This window comes from Tasmannia lanceolata, unplaced genomic scaffold (genome assembly GCF_043159265.1).
Source record: "Tasmannia lanceolata isolate RefF3 unplaced genomic scaffold, GAP_Taslan_0.1 ptg000018l, whole genome shotgun sequence".
In the NCBI taxonomy this organism is placed as follows: domain Eukaryota; kingdom Viridiplantae; phylum Streptophyta; class Magnoliopsida; order Canellales; family Winteraceae; genus Tasmannia; species Tasmannia lanceolata.
The window spans coordinates 54,457,848-54,479,996 of NW_027518695.1; the positions used below are offsets into that span (position 1 = coordinate 54,457,848).

General features: G+C 37.4%; 1 long non-coding RNA gene across 1 annotated transcript; it reads right to left on the bottom strand.

Moving 5' to 3' along the window:
- Positions 1-6,618: 6,618 nt before the first annotated feature.
- LOC143849960 (uncharacterized) lies at positions 6,619-21,613 on the bottom strand. Its single transcript, XR_013235915.1, has 3 exons — positions 21,485-21,613; positions 21,309-21,386; positions 6,619-6,680 (listed from the first exon to the last, which is right to left on the bottom strand). It is a non-coding gene; the product is annotated as an uncharacterized LOC143849960 (long non-coding RNA).
- Positions 21,614-22,149: the final 536 nt, after the last annotated feature.

Genomic DNA, 22,149 nt, shown 5'->3' on the forward strand with positions numbered 1-22,149 from the left:
TTTATTAACCTCTGTCCCAGCAAGCTTGCAATTGGCTGCATTATCTGTCAACACTTGCACAACATTAAAAGGCCCTACTTCTTCAATGGCATCCAACAAAAACTTTGCAATGTTTTTCCCTGATTTCTCTATGGCAGAGAAGTCGTGCGCATAGAGAAACATTGAACCGAACATATTCGATGCCAGTACATTAATCAGGGCTTTGTTCTTCACGTTTGTCCATCCATCAGAGACAATAGAAAGCCCATGTTCAGGCCATTTTTCTCTCACAACACCTAAATCTCTTGTTATATTCTCTTTCTCATGGTCCAATAAAGTTGTTCTTGCTTTCTCATAAGAAGACAACTTGTATCCAGGCACAAAATTGGCGGCAGTTATCATCTCTTGAAAATATGGAGATCGGAGGACGTAAAAGGGAATCCCATTGGGGGCAAAAAATCGCAGCACTTTATGATCAACATCGTCTCTATCCTTTGCTCTAAAAGACTTGCCAATTGGTGATTCACCAACCTTACTTGAAGAACTCGCACCGGAGCTGGAAGACTTGCCAAGCATGTCTAACCGTGATTACTTCAGTGGCAGTCTCCCAGGTAAATTCTCTGCTCTTTGGACTTGGCTTCTGATGTGCTGTTGTAATTGTTTGTCTTTTGCAACTGCACTGCAATATGTTATTCCTTGACCTTGACCTCTTGCTGCTTTCACAAGGTGTACATGCACCCTTGTATAAGTTCCAGTGTAAACCTTCTTACAGTGCTTACATTTCCACTTTTTGGTTCCCCCATGTCCTTCGCCAGCTTTCTTTCCTTTGAGTACGTGTGACCATAAAACTGTCGCTGACCTTGCGTTCGGACCCAACACTATGTCCTCATCATAATCTTCTTCCACATATTCTTCATCATAGTTGTATTCTAGGTCCCCTTCAAAAACTATGTCATCATCACCTACACCTTAGCCTTGAAATTCTTGGTTGACAGTCTCGTCCACCATCTTTCCTCAATTGCCTCTGACAAAATCAAATAGTAAAATATTTGAATAAGTATGATAGATATTTTCTACTGTGAGTGTCTTACATGCATGCATGCAAGGGTATGCAGGGGTTGGGTTTCCATGGAAATTCCTGAGGGTATTCACTATTTTGCAGGGGTAGGGTCAGAGTTGGGTTGCCGTGGCGCAGTGTCGAATCCATTGGATTTATATCCAACAGACCGTCTTACGTGGGAATTCCCGAGGGTATTCACTATTTTGCAGGGGTAGGGTCAGGGTTGGGTTTCCCGTGGCGCAGTGTCGAATCTATTGGATTTATATGCAACAGACCGTCTTACGTGGGAATTCCCGAGGGTATTCACTATTTTGCAGGGGTAGGGTCAGGGTTGGGTTTCCCGTGGCGCAGTGTCGAATCTATTGGATTTATATGCAACAGACCGTCTTACGTGGGAATTCCCGAGGGTATTCACTATTTTGCAGGGGTAGGGTCAGGGTTGGGTTTCCCGTGGCGCAGTGTCGAATCCATTGGATTTATATCCAACAAATCGTCTTATGTGGGAATTCCCGGGGTTATTCACTATTTTGCAGGTATGTTGTACTTGAGAGAGTATATAATATTTGTCTTTCATCAAAATATAAAACTACTTGAAACATTACAAAGAAAAGAAATAACACTAAGCCATAATTGAACAATAAAGTTAACTACCCATTAAATAAGCCCTATTTGAGAATACAAAATAGTAATCAACTAATTAACTATTACATAGATCTGATACCCATTCAGCAAAATACATCATCAAAATACAAATAAATCACCCCCTTGCACCACTTGCCTCACCACTTGCCTCACCAGTCCCATACCATTCCCAAAAACAGTTGTTCACCTCTCCAGGGGTGGGGTTGTTCTGAATGACAACGATGGTTCGCCGATTCCAGTCTCTATCAATCGCATTCACCGTCCTCATCTTCAAGGATTGAGGGCGAATGGAGTCCGGTACCGAAACATCCATCATCGCTATGTGATGTTGGGCTCCAAAGTATTGTCGGAGGATCCGTAGAGGCAAGTAAAAGGAAGTGCTCTGGAAACCCATTATCCGAACGCACTTCTGACCAGAAGTCTCGAGGACTGCAGAGGAAATGGTAGCCCATGGGAGAGTCCACTCAATGTCCTTACTTTCGTGACCCTCAAGCCATATAGCCCAACTGTCGCGATCATCGAATGAAGCCAAAACCTCCTGAGTATTAAAACTCATCGTCCAGGCTCGTCTTGGCAAAGGTGGTGGACCCAAAATTTGTAATCTCTCCACTAGCCAAACCTAAATAAAAAAAAGTTAGAAATAATAATTATCCATAACCAAGTATATCATTCAAGCATTTTTAATAAACCATCCAATACTTACATAAAGAATGACGGAACTTCCCGAGAAGTCAGATCCAGTAGATCGGCGAGCACTATCTAGGCTATCAAAAAGTTCTGCTAAGACAGTAGGAGCTAGATTTGCACCTTGGCGAACTTAATCAACCAAGTCTACAAAATATAATGGAATCAAGTCAAATGACTCTGATCGGCCCGGAAAGAGAAACATTGGATAAGCACATAATGCTAATGCATTTTCACGGCAACGACGATACTCCATATCCAGTTCTCTACTTGGTGAAAAGACTTGTACTAGCTTATGCACGAAGATACTACTTGCCTGACAGTAGTGACCTAGGGACTTCTGTGGCACGCCAATCAGACGGCTCAATGCCTTATCATAGACTTCCTTAAAGGAAGGCTTGAACATGGGACCATCAGGAGAAATGCGGAACATCATCATGCAAATATCTTCATGAGTTGGACAAAGCTCTTGCATTCCAAAATGGAACACATGCAAATCTGGATTCCAACAACTGATTGCGGCACGAATCAAACCCCAATCAACACAGACAGTGGCAATATTGCGTAAGCTGCATAGGCCCACCGTGCCAAGATTAACTCCTTCCACTTGATGCAACCCATTGATCCATGCCAGTAAACCATTGTTGGAGACTTCAGCCATTCCGCTTGCCATCACTCGTAAAGGCCCCACGTAGGCTCGTATGTAGTCTCGTACTATTATCGAATGACAAATGATAAACAATATCTTATTAGCTCAAAAGACAAGCTAGGATAGCATTGAATATCAAAATATGGCTGGGCTAAAATCATTTCCCCTTTAATAATGTCCAACACATATCTAGGGAAATGATATCATCACTGCAATCTTTTTTATCTCATTAAGTCAGGGACAAATTGAGTTTGTACTCTGATGCTCTCCTAGTGTGTTTTCTCATAATGGGCTTGTGAGAGGTTGTTGGAAGTTGAAACCTTTTCAGTTGCAGCCCATTAAATACTAAAAAGTAAACAAATACTTATCATTCCCAGATAATATCAAACCCATATACTGTTTATACTTTATTTGCACAATCACAATCATAAAAATATTAATTTTGATAAAAAAATCAGCACATTCAATCATAAACAATATTTCATAAAAATATATTTGCACAACAATGACCACATTCCATCTAATAATATTCAATTTTGAACTCAAACTCAATTCTCAAATTCTAAAATTAATTGGGCCTAAATGCAATTTTGAATCAGTAAACACTTTGGGAATCAAAATTTACATCTCATGTGGTGTGTGTCACAACTGTCAAGTATAGTTTTTTTTCAAAAAGGAAAGTGGGGCTAACTTCTTAGGATGATCCAAATTCCAAAGTTCCAAACCATTTGTTGGGCAACTGAATGTGTACCCCATTGATCAAATCAGTTTCATAGGATGATCCTACCATTTGTTTTTCAAAAAAGTTTATAGATCAGAGAAAAGAGTCAAAAGACAATTTAAATGGAGAAAAATTGTGCAATAATTATAACATGGTAGTGCTAACCCTTTCACTACCAAACCCTTTCACACAACCCACAACCCAAACCCAAAAGCCACTGCCAAACCCTTTCACACAAATCGTTTAAGGGAAGGGGGGTTCATTTTCAAAGAAATTGTGAGAGAATGGTGTGTGAGATGGTTTCTGAGAGAAACCATCAGAAACCATCCACAGAAACCGTGTGAGGGGGCGGGGGGATAAAGCTTTTTTAGTTTTTTTTTTAAAAATGAAAAAAAATACCTACAAAGTTCTTCACTTCTTCTTCTCCTTCTTCTTGCTTCTTCTTCTTCTCCTTTTTGGCGGACGGTCGGACGGCAGGGAGTGAGAGGGGTGGCGGAAAGAAAGAGGAAGACTTTCGGTTTTTTAGGGTTTGAGTGGAAACCCTCGTTTTATAAGCATTTTAAGGTTATTAAAATGAAATTACAAAAAAGCCCCCACTAAAAATACCCCCCTCTTTACAAAAAATGGTCAAAATAGTAATTTAACGTCAAAAAGTTGCGATTTGCGATTCCCATCACTTAAAGAACAGATTTTAAGTGATGGGAATCGCGGTTTTCATTTTTGTGATCCCCGAATCCAAATTAATAAAACCGTGAGTTTTATTATAATAAAACGCGTATCCCAAATTTAAGAATCATGATTCTGGTGGAAACAGAATCACGATTCCCAAATTAGGATTCGCGATTCCGATGGAATCGATTCGTGCTTCCCCGATTCTGGGGAATCGAATCGAATCACGATTCGAATTTGCGATTCGGGGATTTGCGAATCCCCACCTCCAGGTACGAATCCTGCTTCTCTGGTTTGACCAATTCAGGGCTCATTAGGAAGGTTTTGGTGAACTCTGATGGTTCTGAATGTGGGCTTGGTTGTCGGTTGTCTTAGATGTTGGGTAACTTTGTGTTCTTGAAAGCTAGAAAAATATTGAGAGAGATATCGAGAGAAAGATTAGAGAAGCTTCAGGACTCATCATAGGATCCATCATCCCAGCAACCTGTTATTAGTCCGGTCTTGACAAAATGGGGTGTATACAGTCTGTTAGACAGCGATGTCCATTGACAAAATGGGGTGTCTACTATCAAACAAAAAGACTATCATATACATATAGAAAACCATATAGATATCCTTTCTAGGCAAGATACCCACGTCTATCTCACCTCTTGTCTGCGAGTCAGAATTACAACTTCTTGCCCATTGGCTCAAAGAGAGTATGGAGAAAATCAGATTTTAAAATTTTAGAAACTACACGATAATATAGCCAAAGGGAATACACCATGCCTGAAATCATCCCAACCACTGCTATAGTGGCTACTTAAGCTATTTCTTTGGAAAGCCTCCCCTGAGTTGGGAAATTCCTATATAACTACTAGTACCAAGTGAACTCATATTGAACTTATATTGGCCAAAGTGAAGCAGAAGGAAAGGGTAGGGAGATTCGGCATGATGCTCATTGAACCTTGGAACAATTTGGAAATAAGCTGCTAGAACAATAGTAGCAACTAGCAAGTCAGGCACGCAATTGGGAAGACTAAAATAAGCTGATAGACAAGAGTTCCTTATATCCGTATAAGACTATAATTGACGATAAAACTAAGACATATTGCCCAAAGAGACTTCGTAGTTTGCCGTAAATAGTTGAAATTCCAAAAACATGCATCCCATAGAAAATGACAAAAATACCTATATCTCAAGAGAATGGTTAAAGTAGCTCACACATGAAAAAAAAAAACCAAAATACCCATCACATAGGAAATGACAAAAATATCAATATATCATAAAATAAGAACAAATTACATTTATCACAAGAAAACAACCAAAATATATTGATGTGAAAAACAACTAAAGTAGCTTTCACATGAAACCCAAATACCCACCTGATAGAAAATGGTAAAAAATAACCAATATCTCATTTTTTTAGAAAATGGCAAAAAAATAACCAATATCTCATAAAAATGAACAAAGCACCATGTGATTGCTTGAGTTCTCCATGTGATTCTTGTAAGCGTATATACATTGATAGCAGTATTAGCGGTTTGGCATGATAAAAAACATAGTCACAAATATCTAGGACATTTTCAAAATACCGTGTTATTTTGCTATATTTGATAAAACAATATAATCCAAAAAAATTTCAGAGTTTGAAACATAGTCGAGATATCTTCATATTTTGTTTTTAGTGGCAAATATATTGCCATACTTTCATGATACTGTTTGTTGTCGTAATTTTCTACATAAATTTGATATTTTTTATATATTTTAGACATTTTTCAGTTCTTTTCCTGATTTGAACTCAAAATTAACAAAACAAAAATTACAATATCCAGAGATACACCCCGAGAAATTCTGCAGGCAAATATTTGTGACTGATAAAAAAGACACTGATTACCTAAGCACCTGTTATTAGGTTACTTCCAAAAATTCTGCTCATATATTTTTATATGCAAATGGTTTTGAAGTTATATGTGAACATTTGCAAATAATGGATATTATAGTTTAGAAATTATTTGGGTTAATGGCTTTCAAGAGGCCTTAATGACCCTTTTGCAGATAAGATCGATCTTATTTGCAAATAAGGACGGCATCCGAAGAGGCCCTAAGGTACCTTGAGGTGATAGAGACACACAACACATACCTATACAATTGTCTATAGACAATGAAATTGCATGCATTTATACACAAGTGTCTTTGGTGGATTAAACATTTCCTACATACATGTATGAATATAGCGGGTGCCCCATCTGCGTGAATACTAACCTCCATATGCATTGGTGGCTCTCTTCCAGACCCTAACATACCATAGCCGGCCACAGATCAACAGAGAAACACCATTAAGCAAATAAATTAGCATATATGTGAAGTAATAGGAAGGGAAATCCTAGAATTAAAATAACAACAGAATAAACACATAAATGGAACTAAGAAAGCTTGCAAATCAATCTTTGCAAAAGAGTTATACTAAGTGTTGCCTGCATTGACAACGCATATTAATATTTTAAGTAACACTATCAAGAAGATTTGCCAAAATTATATATGTAAAGTGGGCTTATAAACTAATAATTAGCAAAGTAGGAACAATTCTAGTAGTCTTGTTAGTTAATACAAAGTCAAAATGGGCATACGACTAGTTTATAATCAATAAGTCCAAATGCTCAACAATAAGGCTTGACAACTTTGAACCATGCCTCGAAAATGGCAGCAAAAAGTATATATCAAGTGCAGCATACATTGCACACCATATGTCCACTGCTATACTATATACTTGCAGTACATTTTTTTTGTTCTTGTAGGTTTTACAAATTAGCATAAGTTATTCAGATGTTCAATAGAAAAGGATAAAATTTCATTTTAATACTTTCATAAATCAGTTGTTTTCTGTTGTTCCGCTAAAATTCAGCAACAACGCATTTAGTTAATTGTGAAGTAGCATCTAGAAATATGTTAGCTTTGCAGGAAGCTTTTACATAATATCACCACTTTCATAGAGAACATGTGGCACTCTATAATCTGAGAGAAAATGCATTAACACGTATTTTTTCCAAAGAGCAAAAGACCATATTCGTTCCAATATAAAATAAGTTCTCCAAAATGATACAAGCCCGTTTACAAAATATATGACTAATGACCCCCCAACAAAACGTTGTAAGGGCTGCAACAAAAAATGAGGCCAAGAAAAACTGGAATTCCAGACTTAGTTATAATTACAAATTTAGGGCAGGGGGTTAAAATAATTGCAGCTTCCTTTATGGGTTTGATTTTGGTAAAAGAAAATGAGAATCGTTTTTTTTTGTTTAAGAAAAAAAAGAGAGAGATTTTATAAAAGACAAGTAGAAAAGAAACAGCAGCAGGACAAGAAAAAGGGAAAACTTAACATGGGGAAGAGATTTTAATTGCACATTTATTTCCGAATGTGCCTCCTAGTATGGCCGGGCCAGGGAGGAGCCATCCAAATTCAGCTTGAAGAAGTTTGGATCTTGGGGTATGCACCTTGATTTCTTCTGGGTTTTTAACACGGTCCAAAATAATTCCCTTCCATTTCCGGTGCATATTTTGAACCCTGTAACCCTTGGACTCTTTTCTAACAGCAGCCTGATAAATCAGGAGGCCTATGACAACCCAAAAGACTTTGATATGAGAAGAGCATTTGTAGTCAAAATTCCTCAGGTTATACTCCTTCCAAATCTCCCAAATCACAACAAAAGGAATGAAAGACAAGGGAATATGACCATTTTCCCCAAGAGCCAGGATCCTAACTACCCAACAGCCCTTTGAATGGCTATGGGAAAGTAAATTGAATGCCAAAGATTTTGAGAATACAATACCAAACTCATCTCGCAACTCTCAGTGGATAAATAAAATGATTTGAAGACGACTCAGCTCACAAGCCCATACACCGATTTTCCAAATGGAAGCACTTTCTTTTCAGTAAATCAAGTGTAGTAACCTTTTCGTGCGCCACCAGCCCATCCTAAAACAAAAACCTTGGACTTTAGTAGGGATGGGAGCTTTCCTAACGTTCATCCAAAAAAGTAAAGGATGATCACCTTTCACCAAACAATGAAAGAAAGGGCAAACTGAGAGCAGAGCATTAAGACACGGGCTCCAAATAAGCATGCTAAAGGTAGTAGAGGCAAGGTTTTAAATTTTGGTTTTGGTTTCGGTTTCGGTTTCGGACATAGCAGAGACAAAAAAATTGGCCGAAATTCGGTAAAAAAACATATTTCATCAGTAAGCCGAAATTTAGGTCATTTCGGCAGAAATCTTGGAAAAAAATGTAAAAAATTACATTTTCACAAAATTTCGGCCGAAATTACAGAAATTTCCAAAATTTCGGCCGAAATATGGGACTGTCCAAAATTTCGGTTTCAGGTGATTTCGGTTTCAATGTTGACCGAAATATGAAATTTCGGTATTGCGGCTGAAATTTAGAACCATGAGTAGAGGAAACACAGACCCATTCAAGGACCCCCAAAGGGTGACAAAGGTTTGAGATCCGCTTTTATAAAAATTCAAGATTTAATCGAATTTCCAAATCAGCATGCTGTCATAAAATAAATATATTAACATTGACAAAAGTTGTTTTCGTTGTCAGAGGAGCACATTTCAGCAATAGTTATAACTAATTCCAGCAAATTGAGGGTATTGTAATAACATTCATACATAAAACCGCTCCTTTCGAATTTCAAGAAACTAAGGACAAAAATGTTACATCACTGGTGATGTTATTACCTACGATAAGGACATAATCCCAATAAAAGCAATTTAAAAATGAAATTCGATTAAATTCTGAATAAGGACAATGATCCGAGTCTAGTTAGAAACTATGATTTTTGGACACAGACACAAGTGTCGCGTGTCGACACAGACACGAGACACGGCAAACACCCAAAATTTAGAAACAGAAACATTGCTAAAACAGAAGGTATGTATAATCATGATTTGTAGACACAAGACTCGTGTGCTGAGTTTCGACACGGATAGAAGGTGTTTGACATGCCAACCCCTAAAAATCTACATACATATAAAATTATTGATTACTATCATAATTTGCAAGAAAATAAATACAATATTTATTTAACAAACTAATAAATTTTAGGATTAATCACCAATAATCTAAAACTGACATGAATAATCAAATAACAACGCATTCATCAATTTAATCTACTTCTCTTTAGTCTCCAATATGTCGGGAGAAAAGGAAACCAATAGGATACAATGAATATAATATTGTAATAAGAGTTTGTTTAGTGTTTTAGGTTTAAGGCAGGGGATATGACAACAAATATTAGCTAAAAGAAGAGTTTATAATAAAAGAAAAGTTAATAATAAAAGAGGTAAACACAATATTCAATAATAAAATAGAATGTTGCTCTTGAATCATGGTACGAAAACGTGTTGAGACTTGTAGCAGTACATTTAAAAGTGTCAAAAGGAGTGTCGTGTCGGACACATGTATCGGCAATAAATTCAAAGTGTCGTCTAAATCATAGGTTAGAAATGATATTAGATTGCATCCTGATAGCAATTGAATAATTGATAAAGATTCCTTCACAATTAATGGTTGTGATCATGCGTAAATTTTCTACTAGCAATGAAATTGAATAAATCAGTAGTTGTTGAAAAATATGATTTTATTATCCATGGTTTGCATTTTATGTACTTAGAGAAACTAGAGTGTTTTTAAAGCATAAGAATTAAGTGAAAGAGCTGTTGTTATTCTATTTTATGAAGGTGTCTCTGTTTAGGATATTGACAAAAAAGGATAATTTGAGTATGTAAATGAGTCTATTAGCATGAGGGACTATTCAGACAGATTGAGAAACCTTAAATTTGAACAGAAAAACATTTAAAATATGACAGGCCAAGTTTTCAAGAACCATCGCATGCTTTAGAAGTTCACATTAACATTTTTAGATTATGCAGCGTAGGGCCATTAGAGGAGGTAAATGCCATGGAGGCAAAAAACAAAAGCCCTGACCGAAAGTCTCAGAAACTCAATAGTTATGGGCTACCATCCTCTTTTGTGGATCAAAGTTAATTGTTTGAACACTACAACTGAAACCCTCCACCTCGGTATCTAGAGCATAATATTCCTAAGAACTTCTTCTAACTTTTTGTTTGAGCCCAATGTGATAGGGACCATCCTAGGGCCCATATTTTAAATTTTAAGTGTCTTTTAGGTGTCTTTTAAGTCCATTAAGTTATATGAGGGGTACCACAGTCTTTAGCCACTAGTATCACTAGGTTTCTTTGAATTATGAGGGTTCTACATGGGCCCCAAACATGTATTGCAGAATTTTAAGTGGGGGGTAGAGTTTTTAAGTCATTACAAGGTATTTTAGTCTAAAAGTGTTGAGTTTTTATTTTAGGGCTTTAGAATTTTTTAGTTTTCTTCTTTTCTTATATATCGTAAGCCTCACGCACTTTTCCTTAATAACGAATGATGATCAAACAAAGAAATTTGAAAGCTTCTTCTCTTGTGAGGATGTGATGTCTACTCCTTACCAATGTGTGATGCCTTGATCTTCCCTAAGGTGTGATGCCTAAGAACCCCATGGTGTTATGCCATGGGTTTTGCTTTGTGAGATTCCAACCTTGTTGTCTATCTCTTTCATGTTTCCTTTTTTGTCTTCTCCCATAAACCACCTTCTCAAAAACCTCAAACCTCCATTAATCTCACACAAAACCTCGTTCGCATTATTTTTCACTTAACTTCTATACAAAACCCCTAAAATACTTACTATAAAAATTTCCCTATCTTAGAAATATCATTCAAACCCATTCGTGCCTGCGCCATTTTTTTTGTCCCAAAACTAATTTTACACCTTCCCAACATACGTCTATAGCTTCGCGGCATACGTATGCACCCGTCCAAACCTAACATAAACCTAGTAGAAATATTTTTCTTATTTAAATTCTGCATCAAATTTGGTATTAGAGCTCAAGTTGGAATCATATCGTCTGGATGTAGTGAAGATCAAACAATTTTTTTTATTTTTAATGGCAGCGGAGATCGAATAGTTGAATTGTTAGAAGGCTTAAATTTCAAATTTGGCCAATTGCAGTCCCACCTGGATTTCATGACTTATATTTATCAAGATTTCTATGCACATCCTTTAGCCATAGAGACTCCACCGGTTAGACAAAAGTCAGGAGTTCATGCCAGAACAATCATTGGTGATACCTTCTTCGGAAAGCACAAAATTTTAACAATGGGCAACGGGACGCTCAAGCTCTAAATCGAGTTCAACGTCCCCGCACAAGAGTTACGTATTTTCCCGACGATGATTACTCTAGTGAGGAGGAATCCGAAGACATCATCCATCCGAGGAATACCCGTGGTCGTGTTCCACAAACTGCGGCTCGTGATCGCGATTATAATATTAAGGTGGATTTGCCCAAATTTAATGACCAAATCCATATCGAAGATTTTCTTGATTGGCTTGCGGCGGTCGAAAGATTTTTCGACTACATGGAAGTTCCCGAGGCGAAAAAGATAAAACTCGTGGCCATCAAGCTTAAAGGAGGAGCTTCGGCATGGTGGGAACAACTACAACTCTCACGTACAAGGATGGGAAAGCGACCAATCCGAACGTGGGCACGGATGCGTCAAATCCTTCTTGAGAGATTTCTTCCCATTGATTACGATCATGTACTCTTTCAACAGTACCAAAATTGCCACCAAGGGAGTAGATCGGTGCGAGATTATACAGAAGAGTTCTACCGGCTATCATCTAGAAATGATATTTCGGAGACCGAGGCACAACGAGTGGCACGCTACAATGGAGGCCTTCGTCAGTCACTCCAGAATCAGATCGCTCTTCATCCGATTTAGACGTTGTCTGAGGCGGTAAGGATGGCAGAATAAGCTGAGACCATGCTCAATCGTTCAACCCATAGGAATTTTTATGAGAATCAAACCGTGGTAGAGACACCGCAGATGTCGATTTCTACGGCGAAAGAGAAGGCGGGTTTGGATCTTCCTGTTGGGGTGGGTAAATCAGCTTAACCATTCCCGACACGAGGAAGAGGGCGCGGAGATGTTCCTACTACTTCAACAACTACCCAAATTCCATGATGAGATCTGTATGAGTCGCAATTCAAGCAGCGTATCATATGCTACAAGTGCAACCGAGTGGGTCACAAATCCGATAGGATTCAACCGTGCCAATTGCTCTGATCGGATAAGCCCTTGAATCCACAAGGGCTTATTGATTAAACTAAATAATAAACTTACCCAACCTATGGATAAACACTAAATACTAACTTGTAATGTTGGGACTCTTTTTTTCACAAAGCAAAAAGCAACAGCAGCTTAGGATAGAATCGGGAAGAGTAATCACTTTTTTTTAAAATTCCAATCACAAGGTGCTCTCCTCATATCCCAGGAGACTCAACAACCTAATAGAGACGTGTTGATATTTTGCTTCTTTGAATTGGATCCTCCACATGCGACAACAATCTTCATCATAATCCAATAAGGAGAGTCGTGGTTGTGGCTACGTCTCAAACAATGACTAATATGGCCAATGCACCACATCAAGGGCAAGAATGAGCCCAGCCCCGAGAGGCCTAGAGACATCGCACTCAAGCTACGTTGGACCAGCACTCGGAAATCTTAGCCGAGATCAGAGTTGCCTTGAACCGCATTAGCAAACGCATTGGGCTTCAGATTGTTGGAAATGTCGTGGTCCCTTGGAATGCATGCCCTGCCTAGCTGAGCAAGGCAAGGTGAGGCGAGACAAAAGGGCATTGACTAAGACTCAACTAGTTCAGTTGTAATGACCCAATTCCATAACTGAGTCGTTACGAGCAAAAGAACCAGTTAAAAACTCAAAGAATTTTTTTTTAAAATAAACCATTACTTGAATACTAAATCAACCATCTTATTCCAATAACTTTAGTAGTTCCACTACAAATTATTTTAACTAAAATATCCCAAAATAACTTATCTATTCAATGTCCCAAAATAATTAACCATGTCCAACTCAAAAGAAAACTTAAAAATCCAAAAGGATTGACGAAAAGCATCGTCTCCTCTACTTTATTAGCTCACCGACTTCTCCTACGCCTCTAACTATCTTCCCTTGCAAATGCTCTTATGTCAAGTCCTTTAACCCTGGTGGAAAAATATGGGTCAAAACAGCAGGTCAATAGAAAAACAAGGCATGCATAAAAGGTCAATAATTCAAGATAATATCTAGCAATTAAAACAATCAAATAGGTTGAGCAAATACATGCACGCCATAACAAATAATTTGTACACAATTTTGTACAATAAAAAAAAAGAAACTGATTTCAAAAGAACAAGAATTTAGATTCATCTGGCATAAAATATAACACAAGCAAAAGTCAATTAATTCATTTATTAATCGACACAAATCTTTTATCCCAAGGCACTCCAACTCCCAACTAGCATGTTGCCTTTGCCGACACGTCGGTTCCGCGTGGTCTTATAGTCTCCATAGGATTCCATCATCAACATTGGGTTGCGCAGTTCTCCCAAGTTGTATGCATTTTATCTTTTCTTTAATTTCAGGCATGACTCAATGGCCTCCCATCACCCTTCCCGATTTCCTTTTTTAATAATTCCATGTATTTCTACCCTTTTTTATATGATATAAACGATAACAACTCAGCACTTCTCAATTAAAATTCTAATTACATTCCAAAAGCATATGATAAACAAATTTTCGGTCAACAAACGGAAATAAAAATTAGTACAAATTTATAACTAGAATATCGCTCCATTCCTATTGCAAGTTTTGAAAATTATAAACAACAAGTTTTGCTATCACCTGCCTTTCAAACATGAGTGCTATGGAAGTTAAAGGATCTTTACGCAAAGATGAGGGGTGACCAACCTGTAAATGAGCCCACACACGATCTCTAAGTATCTCATAAGCTTACCCTTTTATTTTGAGATGAATTATACCCAATTATTTCTTTAAACCCTTACATGCATGTACTACTAGGTAGATTATACCCATTATTACTTAGACTTCATAGTCGAATATGCCCAAAATTTCATTTAAATTTTGGGGTGGTGTTGCTGATAAAGATTCACAAATGAAATATTTAAATTGGGTACTTTAGAACAGATGGGAAAAAAACATAGTATACATATATATATGGGCGAGTATCATATATATATATATATATATATATATATATATATATGAAATTAATTTGAAATGAACAGCACTATTGAAATGAAACTATATATAAAAAAAATATTTTGTACAATTTTGTTGGGATGGAAACTTACATAAAAAATCTATCTTAGAAAGATCTCTTCATTTGATAATACCAAAATAACATTACTCAAAATCATGCTTAGAAGTGACAGATAAATTTTCTTTGTACTTATAAAGTACATAGCACCACAAATACCTATATCATTTATTTAATCTAATATAATATTGAAAACCGATCATCCGATCTTCTAAATCTGACAAGAAGAACATGAATAGACATACAAAATACATAGCGTCACTAATACTCATAAAAACTTACTCGATCTCATAAAGTTGTTGAAACTAGATTTTCATATAAAAATCATAGGATTCAAATTACTCGAAACATAAGGTTTCATTCGAAAATCACTTAATAGAATGAGGAGTCAATGTAGTAGGGCATATCAGATTAATCGAACAGTACATAAGGCTAAATATTCACCCCAAAAAAATTTGTTGAAATAATCTTGTTCGCAATATCTGACGGAAATTTTGAAAAAAAATAAGTCATATCATAAGATCTATAACACGGATAAGATAAAATACAATTATTCACGAAACCTTATGCGAAAATCGCGAATCACATATTTTTAATCACTTCGAAAAGATTGTACACATATTCTAATGAAAACTACGAATTAAAAAGGCCTAGAAATCGTGACTCGAAAATCCTATCTTGAAATCGAAAGAACAAGAAAGCGATGGTTACTAGCGAAAGGCGGAAACCCAAAGAACGATCAAAGAGTCCGAAACTAAGGTACGAATCCACACTCTTTCTCCCCTTTCTTTCTTCTTTTCTTTTTCTTTCTCTACTCTCTCTCTCTCTCTCATGGGCGTCCAAAAATTTGGACGTGAGAGAGAGAGTTCCAAATATATATATTTTATTCTTTTGAGATTTGATTTCCCAATCTTGCTAACTTTAAAACCCCTAAAATCTCTCCCTTATTCAAATCTTTTCTCTCACTTGCTTCTTTACTTTTGATTGGCCTCTAAGCAATCTTCCCTTATATATATATATATATATATATATATATATATATATATATATATAGAAGCAAAATAAGTATTTATTTCATCCAATGGGGCCCACTAGATGACGCTCAAAAGAAGGGGGGAAAGGAGGTAAGTCATGCGCACGCCTCCCTTTTTGGGAGTTGCGCACGATTGAAAAATTAGAATTTCCCTAATTTTTGTAACTTTACTTATCTCTCTCCAATTTTTCCTTCCTTAATTATTATTTTATTGCTTTAAATTATAACTTCCCATGTTTTTACGTGTGTATTCTTATTTACCAGTGATTCTACAAAATCTTTTGGGCTAGTATATTTCTTTTCTTTGTAAGAATCCTAAATATTATTCCCTACCCAAATGGGTTTAGTATATTTCTTTTCTTTCTAAGAATCCTAAATATTAGTCCCCACTCAAATGGGCCCACTTTATGGGGCGAGAATGGGAGGAGAAAGCAATTGCCGTATTCACTCAAAATTTGGAGTGGGCGCCAATGTTTTTGGGAAATGGGATATGGCAATTTTTTTGGAGTTTGGGGGATACAGCCAAAAATATAGGTCTTAAAAAAAAGTTTCATTCTCCGCTAACTTTTACCATAGGCCAAAAACACCCCTTAAGTCTCTCTTTGAATAATATATCAACTAGGGTTAGCTTAGACATACAATTTTCATAACTTTTGGGGTGCCACTGACAAAGTTTTTATTAAAAAAAATTATCAAGGTTTCGGGTGTTACATCAGTTATTAGAGATTGCATGGCTAGTCATTTGAACTCCACTTGTCCTCCTAATAACATTGCTAAGAGCCCACATGTGGGTGAGAAGAACATGGGTCATGAACTTCTACGACCCGAACTACATAATACCACTACATTCAAATGTTGCAACTGTAATGAATGGCGTCATAGATCATCTGATTGTCCACAGAGCACATATTTTATGGAGTAAAATCGGATTATACTTTATTTCAGCCATGCATACTACTCTCGAGCATATGGACAGATATAAGTGATCAATTATAGCTTAGAGCATTTTGCTGAAATGCTTAGCTAGAGGGGACCATCACCAATAGAACGAGTTTACATAATTTGGTTCATTCTTTTGAGACCATTTGTGTCCATCTCCTTCCACACCTCCTAGATCATACACATGTGCTCTATACTGGGAAGTGCATCACTAAGGCCGACGCCTTCGCCCACTACATCAAAGAGGTAAATCGAGAGATGTTAGAGAGTTTGCGACCGAGTATAGAGAGGAACGAGGTTTCCATTGGTCACCATCATAGTGATCACTACTATAGCATGGAGGATATAGAGATGGTGTTCCTTAAGTGTATCGGTTTGTGATTGGAGCATATCATCATTCATGTGAAACAACCAGTTACTCAAAAGCTTAAGCTGATGTAGATGGCGTTATTTAATCTTTTATACTTTAACACTCACCCTCCGTGTGGCCCCGTCTTTTCAAGGGTTGGCCTACACATGGCGCATGTGGACCCTCTTTTGGGTTGGCTATTACATGTGGATTTTTTAATGTTAAAGAGTTTTGAACCCAAAGCAATTGCTTTGATACCATGTGAAACAACCAATTACTCCAAAAGCTTAAGCTGTTGTAGATGGCGTTAATCTTTTATACTTCAACAATTCAGACATCGCTTCGTAACATTCCATAGACGTTCAAAGTAAGGAGACCTGTCGAGGATTTTGCTAGCGGTACCTAGTTCATTAGCGAGGATGTTCTTGGATTTAGTGTTTGTGATAGTGTGGTACAATTGCAAGGACTACCTCAAGAACCACCAAATTCTAGTTCCGAACAGGCATGATGTTGATTTCCTCATCTCTGTATTGATACCAGTCATAAATAGGCCATATTTGATCCTCTTCTTCGCTGTCACCGTTAGCAAAGTCAACACTCTTATGGGTAAGAATAGGATGCATGTCCTAATTCCCCACAAGAGAAACATCGAATCATCGACCCAATGAGCGCTCGTTCCTTTAATGTAACAGTCTGGTCAACCCCGTCAACAGTCCTGGGACTCGTTCGATTTGATAAAGGAGATGCATGATCGCTTCTAGTAGCTGTTTAGTCAATCCTTGACACACCAACGACACTATAACTCATTGTGTTTGCAGGTGTAGGCTTATGTCCAATCATATTAAACCTAGGGCCATGATGGATCACTCTTTCTTCTACTCAAAGAGCATATTGATGTGCATCTTCAAGGTTAGTCAGCCACATAACTATCATCTCATCCCGAGTCAACAGCTTGAGCAGGGATAAATAACTTTCATCGAGTTGTTCGTCACTTTCTTGATGACCTACCCTTATGGACAGGTTGTTGAACTCCGATGTCTATACTTCTATGCTCATTTCACGTTGAATTAAATTATGAAAATGTTTATATATCATAATATGTAATCAGAAATCAGCAAGGAGAAATTGCTTCCTCATCGTGGCCTTCATATGTTCCCACGTGCGAATCTTAGGCCTCACTTGTCTGATACATTGCTCTTCAACCCTCTCCCAAAACTGAAGCACAACTCTTTCAATTTCAGTTTCACAAAGAGCACAATTCTTTCTTTTGTCATTGATTTCCATTAAAAATAACTCTCTGTGATTGATTCCTAATCACGGTAAGGCTTTGGCATGAATCTTCCCTAAAAATCAGTAACCTCATCGTAATTCCTCCGGCCTTTAGGTCAAGTCCTCTCACTAACCAATCCTCTAATTCACCTCCCAATCCTCTTCACCCCATCCTTTTAGATCACAAACTTTTGGATCCAGGCAGGCATAAAGGACGATCCAACTAGAAGGAAAAAAAGAATATTTATGGCTCGAAGAGAAGTGTCTCTTGAGCAAAGCTAAGTCAGAACTACTCTTTCGAGTAGGTTCGTCTGAGCGACTCTTTCCCTTTAGGGGGAAGTTCAAGCTTCGCAAGGCAATAGTAAGGGGGGAGAGAGAGAGAGAGAGAGAGAGAGAGAGAGAGAGAGAGAGAGAGAGAGAGAGAGAGAGATTGAAATCACCAAGAGTGGTGTTGCTACTGTTTGTGTGGCATCTTAGTGCAGATTGCAGAAAAAGCTCATTCACAAATTTCAATACTCAACTCAACTCAACTCAACTCAACAAAGCCTTTGTCCCAAGCTAGTTGGGGTCGGCTAAATGAATCCTTTAGAAAAAAAATTCATGAAGAAGGTAAAAGGGATCTACCCGGCTCTAATCCTGGTTCTAGTTGGGTTCTTCTACGTGTATCATTTTCTTCCATTCTATCCTATCCAAGGTTATGTTCTCTGTTATGTTCCTAGCTATCAAGTCTTTCCTCACTGTTTCTACCCATGTTATTTTCGGTCTACCCCTACCTCTTTTTACTCCCTCAATTTGGCACGAGTCAACGCTTCTCACCGGAGCATCCAAAGGCCTACGTTGGATATGTCCAAACCATCTTAAGCGGTGCTCTCTCATCTTCTCCTCGATTGGAGCCACCCCCACCTTTTTACGAATGTCTTCTTTTTTAATTCTATCTAACCTGTGTGGCCGCACATCCATCTAAGCATTCGCATCTCCGCTACACTTATCTTATGCACATGCTGCTTTTTGGTGGCCCAACATTCTGAGCAGTACAGCATGGCTGGCCTCACAGCTGTCTTATAAAACTTTCCCTCCAACTTGGTAGGGATTTTACGGTCGCACAGAACTCCTAAGGCAAGCCTCCACTTCAACCAGCCTGCTCTTATTCTATGGTTAACATCCTCTTCAATCTCTCCTTCCTTATGTAGAATTGAACCAAGATATCTAAATATATCCCTCTTATTCAGCTCCTGTCCACTCATATTTACTACGTCCTCATCCCGCCTCCTTATATTACGAAAGTTGCATTCCATATATTATGTCTTAGTCCTACTATGTCTAAAACCTTTAGATTCTAAAGTAGTTCTCCATAACTCTAATTTAGCATTTACTCTTGCTTTGGTTTCGTCGATTAATACTATATCATCTGCAAATAACATACACCACGGCACCTCATCCATAACTAGCGTAAAAAGATAAGGGCTTAGAGCTGATCCTTGGTGCAGTCCTATTGTAATTGGAAACTCACTAGACGTGCCATCCGTGGTTCTAACACTAGTTATTGCTCCATCGTACATATCCTTAATCACATAAACATATTTAGTAGGCACTTTTTTCCTTTCAAGGTCCCACCACATAACACTCCTGGGAACCCTATCATACGCTTTCTCCAAATCAATGAAAACCATATGAAGGTCCTTTTTATTTTCTCTTAATCTCTCCATTAATTGCCTAATCAAGAAAATAGCTTCCATAGTCGATTGTCCGGGCATGAAGCCAAATTGATTCTCTAACACCTTAGTATCTTTTCTTAGTCTATGCTTAGTTACCCTCTCCCAAAGCTTCATGGTGTGACTCATTAGGTTAATTCCCCGATATTTGGTGCAACTCTGAATATCCCATTTATTCTTATAAATAGGTACTAATGTACTCTTCCTCCACTCATCAGGCATCTTCTTAGTCTTCAAAATATTGTTAAATAATCTAGTTAACCAAACTAAACCCACATCACCCAAGCATCTCCAAGTCTCAATAGGAATATCGTCAAGCCCCCTAGCCTTATCTAATTTCATATTTTTCATAGCTACTCTTACCTCTGACGTTTGGATTCTACGAACAAATCTCTGATTTGTATCATCAAAAGCGTTATCAAGTTCTCCCAAATTTGCTATAGGTTCTCCATTAAACAACTTATCGAAGTAACTTCTCCACCTCTCTTTAACCTCGTTTTCTTTTACTAACAATCTTTGATTCTCATTCACAAATTTCTGTAAAAAATTGTTCAGTTTACAACACAAAACCCCTTCTAATACTCAAGTAACCCTTGAACCTATTCTAATATAACCCTACAATCCTTCCTTCTTCTTTTTTGAATGGGAACCCTACGATCCTTCTTAAGTGACTAACATAATGTAAACTATTTAAAATGATGGTCGCCATCTCACATATAACTTAAAAGATCACTTAAGTTATAAGGTGTTGACTTAAGTGGATGGTCCCTACAATCTTAAGTCATTACAATCGAAAAGTCAGAAACATGATGAAAACCCCGAAACCAACATGATGAAAAATCCAAAACCCATAGAACTAAAAGAAACACCTCCTCCCCCACCCTACCCCCTTAGGAACAAAAAGGAAAAGAGAGAGATGTCAATGCTTCTTCTTCAAAGGGCTAACAATTGCATCAACACACAAAGACGCAACCAAAAGGTTAAAGAACCAAAGCAAGACTAATAGATTAACCTCGCAAATAAAAAGGCAAAGAGAGAGATGTCACTACTCCTTCTTCAAGGCGCTAACAATTGCATCAACACACGAAGACGCAACCAAAGGTTAGAGAACCAAAGCAAGACTAATAGATTAACCTCAGAAATTTGTGTAAAACTAACAAAGTGATGTCTTGGTAAATTCCTTAATTACAGACGCATTTAAGGGATTGCATGTTAACCAAACTGAGCATTTACAGAGCAAAAGATTTCAAAAGATAATAAGAAGTTTGGCCAATTCCAAAAATACTTATAATATCTTTTTCAACAATTATAGGACTTTAGCAGACAACCAGCATACGAAAAGTGAAAATGCATAAATAAATACGACAAATAGACAATGTACCTGATAAGTTGAAGGACCACAAAATGCATATCAAATGAGCTAATGCACCATATTTCGCCACTTGTCCTTCAAATCAATCTGTGCAATGCGAGCTTTCATTATCAAACCCACCTCCATCGAGAACACAAAACAACATAAGAGATTTCATTTTAAATGAGCAATGACATCATAATTACCGGTGTTCTCCCCTCGAAGTTTTCAGTATAGCGATTCAAAATGAATGCCCATCTTCTCGTGCCATGCCTTCACAGGAACAAAGATAACATGAGTGCGTACAAAGGTTAACCCTCATCAATCTATTCAGGAAAATGAGAAGACAAAGCAATAGTTAAGAGAACTTGAGATAATTGAACATATAGACACAATCAATTTTTTTTTTCTTTTTTTGGTAGGTAAGCTAGGATTGAACCACCGACCTCAAACTCAAAGAACAAAGCCTTACCGAGTGAGCTAGAGGCAACCCCTCTTTTTATATATTGTATTCTAATAATAGCCACAATCATGTCAAGGTAGGGATGGTAAACTTACAACATGACTTTATAATGTACACAAAAACTACAATTAACAATAATTATTAAAGAATAATAGAAAATAAACAGGAATTTTAGGATACTATTTTTCCTAGCCCAAACAACTACCTACTTTTGCCCAAGCATCTCTTAAAGCCTCTTCTTCCTGTAAACTCCACCTCTTATTTTTTCTCCTATATCTCGTCCCACCTCGCTTATTCAAAGGAGATATTGCGTTGTTCTTTGAGCTAGGCAAACAAATTTCCCTCGAACGATTTGGTGAATTTTTTGACGAGGACTCAATCGAATCTTCATCCCACTGCATGGAGAAA